Here is a 10,000-nt window from a genome sequence, read left to right on the forward strand (position 1 = left end):
GCACTGGCGTTATAATTCGTTTTACTGCAAATGTTGTTAACGATCGCGGAGTATTTCGTGAAGAGTTTTTGAAAGTATTGTTGTGCGTATGCCCACAGGCTGCCCAGCACACGTGCTCCCCCGCATACGTGGTGTATGCGACAGTTTGTGTATATAGAGAATTGTATGGGAAAATCACCGATCTTAAAAAAATTGTGTAAATAACTATATCATTTGAAATAAAGTTTTCCTACCTCAAATGCTTGTCTCTTTTGGCGAGTTTCGAGCCATTCTGACGCCGTTTAGTGAAGTCATCCGGAAGGCCGTTGCTGAAATAATGGGAAGGCCGGTAACTCCATCCATCGCTGGCCAGACCTCACTCCACAAATCGTTTTCTCCTCAACAGGAAAAGTCCCGAATCGCAATAAAAACAACAGTTCCATAAAGCCCAATAAATTCCACTCCACATACGTGTGTTTCGGCGGCCGAAAGACTCGTGAAGAACGAAAACTTTGCCTTAAAATTCACCTCCTCGGCTTTCCTCAAAGGCTTGTGACCGGGTAGTCAACAACGGAAACTCGCACGTATTTTCAGCTTGGGGAGCCTGTGGTATGCCGCGCTATTTTTCGACTTTGGCGCAAAAATGTTACACATGTAATTTATTCTTATTCTTCGATATTTTTCAACTAAATGCAAACTTATAATGTTGATTTTCTTCACCACGGTTGGAACCACGAATGCAACTATTTGTGCTAAAAATTTTAAGAGAATGGCGTTGTTATTGCAAACCATAACTCGATTGAATCCACCTCGGACAGGGATAAATTCTGGCTGGGATTCCAAGCGTAAAACTAATAAATCGTATCTCATCTATTCATAGACATAGCCACTGTTGCTTTCCGACTTTCTGTTTGTTTAGTGGTGGGAATTTGCTTCAGAACACAACCAACGAATTTGCCGTGTAAAGTAACCATTACTGAAGGTATCATATTACTTTCCGGTAAATTAGTAATACAGGCTGAGAGGGCTGCGCCTAATGCACCTTTCTGTCAAGTCTGAGAAAAATCGGGTGCAAACTACTTAAGTTTTTTTTTTTTTTTTTTTTTTTACAAAAAAATGGTTCAAATGCTGGGTGACCCAGGCCTTAATTTTACTTGAGCCACAACATCTCTAAGGACATGCAACTAATTGCTATCGAAACAATATTTTCCAACAGACTCTATCCGTAAGGCAGGTAACGCCAGGGAAGCTTTTTTTAAATTTCAAAAGGCATGACAATTGATCCCAACGGTCTTAATATCCGCCAAGAAACGTATAAGATTTCAGTTTATTATTTACAGTCTTTTCAGTTATTTTCCCGTTACTCTTAGCATTTGAATTCAAATTTGTTGTAACTACCATATTTTATCACATTTTTCCAGTATTACGTCAACATCCACTTACTAGATATGTGTACAGAAAAGCAATCCAATGTAAACTCTCATTGTACCTGAAGAAGGCTATTTTCGCCAGCCGAAAGATAGTACACTACTAAAATCAAATCTACGCTGTACCGGCTCTTGCTTAAAATATTTACCTTCTATCTAGCCCATAAATGGGCGTACCCCCGACCGGGCTTTAAAGCGAGTAGACATTAATAAGGGTTTGTTATGGCTAAAACTGATTGAGTGCATTCATGGTCATTTGCTTTAGGACTTGCTCAATTTTGAACCTAAGCGGATTCAAAAGTTAAAACCTTCTTCCTTCAGGAACAATTCAAGATATATCATTTACTTACTTTCTCTATGGTTAAGGAAAGAATGGAGGGAAGTATGTACAGTTGGATCACACAAGAAACAAACAAATAATTTATTACACCGCTCAAGCTAATGTTACTTATTACCTTGCAACGGCAGACAAATAACTTATTACATCCGGCAAGCTAATATTACTAAATACCTTGCAATGTTCCTCTTGAAAACCTTCTGAGCAGGAATACTGAATACGGCTGAAAAAAAGTTAAGGGATAAATAATACCGGTGGATCATTTAGATGCATCATTTGCAACTGATCATGAGTGGCAGTGGTCACTTCAGAAAATAAATATGTAGGGAATTCTTAGTCACTAACTTGATCCAAACTGGGTAAAGAGAAAACAAAAAGTAACGCAAAATTCATCAGAACTGGTTTATCACACATAAATTACTTGTTTGTGTTATTAAGAAACGAGTAACTGCAGTGAGCAACTTACCAAAATGGATCTAATCGATGCTAGGTCCTCGACAACAAGAAATGATTCTGCAAAATTTGATGATTTAATATGGTTATCCATGCAATATCGAATCTTGTAAGAAAACATTTAACTTTCATTACACAAATCATTTATGCCTAGTATGCAAAAAGAGTGGAACTGGAGCGGAAAGCTGAAAAGTTCTCAAGAGAACGGAGCGAGGTGAGATGACTGTTCATGATTGCTCGGAACAACTCACAAAATACATGGTTTCGTTCGGCGAGGTTCAAAGTTGTAATGAGAACGCATACATGTACATTATACGAGGCTCTGGTCTTGCTTAGCTTTAACTAAGACTTTAAAGCGAATAGACATTACGGGTTTGCTATGCCTAAAACTAATTGAATGCATTCTTAATCGTCATTTGCTTTGTGACACCCTCAATTTTGAATCTAAGCGGATTCAAAAACTAAAAACCCTCTCTATTCAGGAAGAATTCAAGACACATCATTTACTTACTTTCTCGATGTGCAAGAAAAGAATGGAGGGCAGTATATAGTTCGATCACACAAGAAACAAATAATTTAGCACCGTGACCCCTCAAGCTAATTGTTACCCATTACCTTGCAACGACAGACAAATAACTTATTACACCCAGTAAGCTAATATTACCAAATACCTTGCAATGTTCCTATTCAAAACGTTTTGAGCAGGAATACTGAATCCGGCTGAAAAAAAATTTAAGGGATAAATAATAGTGGTGGATCATTTAGATGCATCATTTGCAACTGATCATGAGTGACAGTGGTCACTTCAGAAAATAAACATGTAGGGAATTCTGACATGGTCACTAACTTGATCCACACTGGGTAAAGTCGAGAAAACAACAAAAAGTGACGCAAAATTCATCAGAACTGGTTCATCACAAATAAATTACTTGTTCGTGTTATTAAGAAATGAGTAACAGTGAGCAACTTACCAAAACGGATGCTAATCAATGCGAAGTCCTTGACGACAAGAAATGACTCTGCAAAATTTGATAATTTAATGTGGTTATCCATGCATTATCGAATCTTGTAGGAAAACTTTTAACTTTCATAACAAAATTCCCTTATGCCTAGTATGCATTAAAAATGTAGAACAGCAGCGGAAAGCTGAAAATTCTCAAGAGAACTAACAAATGGAGCAGCAAGGAGAAGTCATTTCATACTCGAGCAAACAGCGCAACTGATCAGTGAAGCAGTCCAATTTGAACACTGATCGAGGTGAGATGACTGTTCCATTGCTCCGAAAAACTCAAGTAATGGTTTCGTTCGGCGAGGTTCAAAGTCGTAATGAGAACGGGTACATTATACGATGCTCCGATTTTGCTTAGCTTTAAGTAAGACTTTAAAGCGAGAAGACATTAAGGGTTTGTTATGGCTAAAACTGATTGAATGCATTCTTTCATCGTCATTTGCTTTGTGACACCCTCAATTTTGAATCTAAAAACCCTCTCTGTTCAGAAACAATTCAAGATACATCATTTACTTACTTACTTACTTTCTCGATGTGCAAGAAAAGAATGGAGGGCAGTTTTTACATTGTAGTTCGATCACACAAGAAACAAATAATTTAGCACCGTGACACCTCAAGCTAATTACTGGGTTGCCTATGGCAAACCAGTCAAGGTCTGCGTTGATTTCGTCGTTTTTTACTGGGTTGCCTTATAAGGCAAACCCAGTCGAGGTCTTCGTTTAGTTTGTTTGTTTTCTTTTTTTTCTTTTTTTTCTTTTTTTTCTTTTTTTTTTTTCCGTGTCGGTAAAAGTCTTGCCTGTCACTCCCCTGGTAAGTGGTGTCTTTGTGGATAGAGCCTTCTGCACGTATTTTCTTAGGATCGAGAGGGTAGTGGATCTGCGTAGATTTCTCTGGTGGACACAGTAGAATCATTAACTTAGCCTGCAATGGCGTCGAAAGTCATGCAACGCGAATGGCGTTTTAGTGGACCCTTAAACAAAATATACCCTTATGGAGCTCAATAATGGAAAGTCAGTTGGATAAACTAGGCATGAATCTCAAAAGCGACGAGTACTGGACTTCGACAACAATCTATCGCCCGTCGAGACGAAATCAAAGTGAGTAGTATTTACCTGAAGTACAAGGTAATTTGACACAATTGAGTTTCTTGTCTTCACGCACGCAATGAAATAGGAAGAGGTTTTCGCCTCTAAGAGCAAATATGTTGTTTGTTTCAATAAAACTTTCGCTGGAAAAGGATTCTGTGGTATTTTCTGCCTTTGTGAATTATAATATCATGTTGTGTATTGAATTTTCGAGCTTAAGGTTGAAATGTGATATGCGAGAAGTTTTTTAGTTTTGCTCTGTAAGCAGGAAGGGTTCACAGGCCTGTTGAAAGCGTGCTTGAGTTTCAACAAAATGAGCCCCAAAATCAGTGAAAACTTGTGACGCAGATGAATAATAAAGTAGCTGCTATTTCCAAAATGATGGAATTACCTGGTGATAATAACGTCGTACGCGTCTTGGAGAGTAAATTTTGACTTTGCATAAACAAGAGTTGGGCGATTGTGATCTTTGTTTTGACTTCGCTCATTTCATTGTCAAACTTTATAACACTTGACAGAAAAAGAAACTTTTTAAAAACCCGGTATCTTGCCATCATTTGACACAGATGCTTCACTGTTTCACGAGTAAACATGCCGCGGTAACTTAATCTCGGCGCCCGCTGAATTCCGGCCATGACACTTTTCGATTTTGCAATTTACTTGAACATAGCAAAAATCTCCCAAAATGTTTGTCGCTGATCGTAACTTTTTATATTCTGTATTCACGGTTCAAAATTAATGTTGTTGAAACTTCCTTCTGCTCTTTCTGAAAACTTTGTATCAATAGTTATTTGCTTTTTCATCAATATTTGTTTTGCATAAAGCAAGCTAACAAAATCTGTACCTTGCTGAGTTCGCATTTGTTAGCGTTAATAGTATTTTCAGTCAGATGCTTCTGTTTTTTATGACGGGTTCATTGTTTTGGTCTCCCATCCTAACACTAACCCCGCTCAACAGGGCTTGACTTCAGTGAAGTTTAGTATTACAAAGCTCTCAGATGCTCAGAGGGCACACTTGTGGTGCAAGGAAGTTGTAAGGGAACTTGAAAATTATCAACATGTCAGCCCAGAAGCCAATGTTTCTCGCTTCTCTTTTATTTGTTATTCTTCAGAGACTGGAATGCTGTATTTCAATACCACACAATTCAGTGCCTTCTGATTTTCTGTAGCACGTACCACAGGCAAGCCAGTGTATGCTTCACGGAAGCATCTCGTTTATTTTTTTCCGTGTCGGGAAAATTCTTGCCTGTCACTCCCCTGCTAAGTGGTGTGCATAGAGTCTTCTCTGCGTATTTTGTTAGGTTTGAGGGGGCTGGGGTAATGCGTAGCTTGCTCTGCACAATTAACCTGTAATGGCGTCGAAAGTCATTGTAACGGGAATGGCGTTTTAGTATATCTTTAAAGAAATATACCCATATGGAGCTCAAGAATGGAACGTCAAGACATGCGGTGAAACATAAAGATCTGGAATCTTAAAAGCGACGAGTAATGGACTTCGACAGCGTGAATCTTTCGCCCGTCGAGCCGAAATCAAAATGAGCTGTACTTCTAATATTTCGCCAAGGTGGTGTCACGTACAACACTGAAACCAAATGGAAATTTCTCAGGTAAATTACGGGTTCAACAAAGACAGAGAAGGAATCGAATACCACAAGTAGATCTGTGATTTCTGTTGTGTGTCTCACAGTGTTTACTGAAGTCGCATCTATTTAAAGTTTGCCTGTTTGTCCGGCAAGTAACATTCATTTTGTACTCAACTCTGCAAAGGTTTAAAAAAATTGGAAATGTGACAGTGAAAAATTATTTGAATGAAAGCTTGTTGTCTCTTTTGTGCTTTATTATTTATGGTCAAGGTTCTTTCGAAAAGGGTTTGATGTGAACTGTCAGAAATTTATTTAATTGCATATGCTTTGTGATTGTGTGTTTCGCTTGCACGCACACAACTGAAATAAGAAGGGTTTCTTGCCTCTTATAGCAAATATGTTGCTTGTTTCAAGAAATGTTTCGCTGGAAAAATGTTTCTGTGAAATTTCCAGCTTTTGTAAATTTATCATGTTGTGTAATTTTCGAGCTTTGCAAATTTGCATACATGTGTTGAAATGTGATACGGGAACAATTTTTGTGGTAACGCACAAGTCACGAAAATAAACAGGTCTGTTGGAAGCGTGCTTGAGTTTCAACAAAATGACCCCCAAAATCGGCAAAAGATTGTGACGCTGATGAATAATAAAGTAGCTGCTATTACCAAAACGATGGAATTACCTGGTGATAAATAACCTTGTCTTGGAGAGTAAATTTTTGATTTTCCAGAAACAATGGTCAACCTCTGAGAGTTGGGCGATTGTGATCTTTGTGTTGAATTCGCACATTTCTTGTCAAAATTTATAACAATTGAAAGAAAAAGAAAATTAAAAAAAACAAAAACGCGGCTCATCCTCGGTGTAAAAACCTGTGAAACTCACGGATGACGTAACACAAAGAAAACAAAAGAGCAAAAAAACATCAAAGAATAACCTAACCCCACCACGAGCTAACAAAACAAAGAAAAAGTTTCACAGGGTTTTACACCGAGGTAAACCCAAAAACCTGGTATCTTGGCATCATTTGACACAGATGCTTCACTGTTTCGCGGTAACTTGATCACTGCGCCCGCTGAATCCGATGTGCGATTTACTCGGTGCAGCCAGAAGTACAATTACAACCAAAAAAAACTAAAATCTCCCAAAATGTTTTTCGCTGATGGTAACTTTTTATATTCGTGGTTCAAAATTAATGTTGTTTTAATGTCGTAAATTTTGATACCGATTGCAAAATATTTTATTCTCGATCGACTGTCCTGAAACTTCCTTCTGCTCTTCTTAAAATCTGTGTATCCATATTTATTTACTTTTACATCAATATTTGTTTTGCATAAAGCAAGCTAACAAAATCTGTATCTTGCTTGGTTTGCATTTGTTAGCCTTAATAGTATTTTCGGTCCGATGTTTCTATTTTATGAGGGGTATATTGTTTTGGTCTCCCATCCAAACACTACCCCCGCCGAACAGGGAGGGCTTAACTTCAGTGAAGGCTTAACTTCAGTGAACTTCGGTATTACAAAGCTGTCAGATGCTCAGAGGGCACGCTTAAACTTGTGGTCAAAAGAAGTTTATCAACATGTCAGCCTAGAAGCCAGTGTTTCTCACTTCCCATTTATTTTCTTCAATCTTTTTGGGTTCAGTACTTTGCTAGTAACCACATCTCTTCTCAGACTATTTACCCAAGACTTCTACCATGACACTACAATGATAGACAATACCAAAACAATATCGTGCACTGTTAGAGCTACATATTACGCAAGAACAGGTCTGTTTCGTCGTACGAACGTGTGAGGACCTGTGAGCCAAAGGGCCTCGTCTGGTATGACTTCTTCATGACCACCCAACTTGAAAAAAAATGTCTGGAACGGTGCACGTACCACAGGCAACCCAGTGTACCCTCACGGAGGGTCTAGTTGTTACTTATTATCGTGCAACGACAGACAAATATCTGATTACACCCAGCAAGCTAATATTACCAAATACCTTGCAATGTTCCTCTTTAAAACCTTGTGAGCAGGAAAAATGAATCCGGCTGAACAAAACGTTAAGGGATAAATAATATTAGTGGATCATTTGGGTGCGTCATTCGCAACTGATCATGAGTGACGGTGATCATGATCACTTTAGAAAATAAACATATCAGGAATTCTGACGTAGTCAGTAACTTGATCCAAACTGAGTAAAGAGAAAACAACAAAAAGTAACGCAAAATTCATCAGAACTGGTTTACACATAAATTATTACTTGTTCGTGTTATTAAGAAATGAGTAACAGTGAGCAACTTACCAAAATGGGTACTAATCGACGTGAGGCTCGACAACAAGAAATGACTCTGCAAAATTTGATGATTTAATGTGGTTATCCATTTTAACTTTCACAACACAAATCATTTATGCCTAGTATGCAAAAAGAGTGGAACTGGAGCGGAAAGCTGAAAAGTTCTCAAGAGAACGGATCGAGGTGAGATGACTGTTCATGATTGCTAGGAACAACTCAAAAAATACATGGTTTCGCTCGGCAAGGTTCAAAGTTGTGATGAGAAAGCATACATTATACGAGGCTCTGGTCTTGCTTAGCTTTATGTAAGACTTTAAAGCGAGTAGACATAAAGAGTTTGTCATGGCTAAAACTGATTGAATGCTTTCTCAATCGTCATTTTGCTTTGTGGCACCCTCAAGTTTGAATCTAAGCGAATTCAAAAACTAAAACCTCTGTTCAGGAATAATTCAAGATACATATCATTTACTTACTTTCTCAGAATGGTGGGCAGTTCATGGTTCCATCACACAAGAAACAAATAATTTATTACACCCTCAGGCTAATGTTACTCATTACCTTGATATGTTCCTCGAGTCGTTGCAAATGAATTAATGGCAAGCAACATTGGTTGATTGACTGCGTGCGCGGTGCGTGCCTGCGTTCGTGACAACTAGCCAAGCTTCTGAATGATCGTGATCACTCAGAAAATAAACAGTTAAGTTATGCATAAAAGGAATGTGTGCCGACATAGTTACTGACTTTAATCCAAAGAAAAGAAAAGAGAGGCGAGTAGGAAATTTATTACGCATGCATTACTTGTTCTTGCTATTAAACAATGAGAAACAGTAAAGAGTTTAATTTAAAGCAGGCTTATAAGGCATATTATGTGATCACAATGTACAACTAATTAAAGAACAGAGAGCAGTAAAGTTCAATCAAACAACAAAAAAATAATCAAATAGGAGTGTCTCATTACCTGGCAAAGTCTTCGTTGGAACGTGTTGAGCAGGAACAAGGAACCCAGCTACAAATAAATTAATGGTAATCAATATCGGTGGATTGTTTGCGTGCGTGCGTCAGTTACAACTGAATGACCGTGACCGCTACAAAATAAATGTAAAAACAATACCGACATACACGCATGATGGAAATGTGTAATGGACCCGAGGGAAGGAGTTGATACAACACAAGTTGCGTTGACAACGGGCAACGGGGGGTAGGACAACTTTAAAATCAGAGTCCTGGGCAGGAATCAAACCTACGACCACAGGCAGACAACGCTAAGGATGCGAGAGCGCGTGACGTCACGCTATTTTGAGACAGTCAACTAATCGAGGAAAATGTTCCATTAAAACTTCAAATCGCGTTGTTTCTTTTCGAAAACTCATTTTATGGACAGCTAGATAAATAAAGTTCACTCAGCTACTATTTTCTACGTTGTCCTGGATGATTTGATGGTTTTTTGGGACGCTTCGATTTCCTCTTCAGATCACACGAGTCGTCACATACAATATAAATAGTCTATTTGCAACGAGGTTATGCGCATGCCTTGCGCATGCATCAAATGGGATTCCTAACGGACCAATCAGGCAAAAGTCCCCATTGCTCATCATATTGCGAAAAGCAATGGAGACTTTTGCCTGATTGGTGCGTTAGGAATCCATTTGATGCATGCGCATAATCTCGTTGCAAGCAAGATGGTTGCCAGAAAAGAATTCATTTGTTATCATTTTATCATTTATCATTGTTATCATTTATCATCATCATTTATTAAAAAGAAGACAACAGGTCATCGAGCTTTCTCGGCAAAGGAAAAGAATCGATCGCTTGTTCTTTTTTTCTGGAAGATTCTAACTTTTAGCTGATAGCCGC

At 38.4% G+C, this 10,000-nt stretch overlaps 1 protein-coding gene and 1 long non-coding RNA gene across 10 annotated transcripts in view; one reads left to right on the forward strand and one right to left on the reverse strand.

Annotated features, from left to right (window-relative positions):
* Positions 1–9,550, reverse strand: part of LOC138016615 (tetratricopeptide repeat protein 28-like) — a 32,890-nt gene extending 23,340 nt beyond the window's left edge. For 2 of the 9 annotated variants that reach the window (XM_068863800.1, XM_068863798.1), the window contains exons 1-7: positions 8,620–8,677; positions 8,156–8,201; positions 7,853–7,901; positions 3,168–3,215; positions 2,868–2,916; positions 2,210–2,256; positions 1,918–1,966 (exon numbers count right to left, since the gene is read on the reverse strand). The gene's annotated coding sequence lies outside the window, so the exon portion shown is untranslated. Of the gene's footprint in view, positions 1–1,917; positions 1,967–2,209; positions 2,257–2,867; positions 2,917–3,167; positions 3,216–3,730; positions 4,842–7,852; positions 7,902–8,155; positions 8,325–8,619; positions 8,678–9,104 lie in introns of those variants that run through there. The other 7 variants (XM_068863802.1, XM_068863799.1, XM_068863797.1 and 4 more) reach the window with 6 other exon arrangements.
* LOC138016619 (uncharacterized) overlaps positions 1–10,000 on the forward strand; it is a 24,453-nt gene that overhangs the window by 10,672 nt on the left and 3,781 nt on the right. The window lies entirely within an intron of this gene.

Source organism: Montipora capricornis, chromosome 9, assembly GCF_036669925.1.
Source record: "Montipora capricornis isolate CH-2021 chromosome 9, ASM3666992v2, whole genome shotgun sequence".
NCBI lineage: Eukaryota > Metazoa > Cnidaria > Anthozoa > Scleractinia > Acroporidae > Montipora > Montipora capricornis.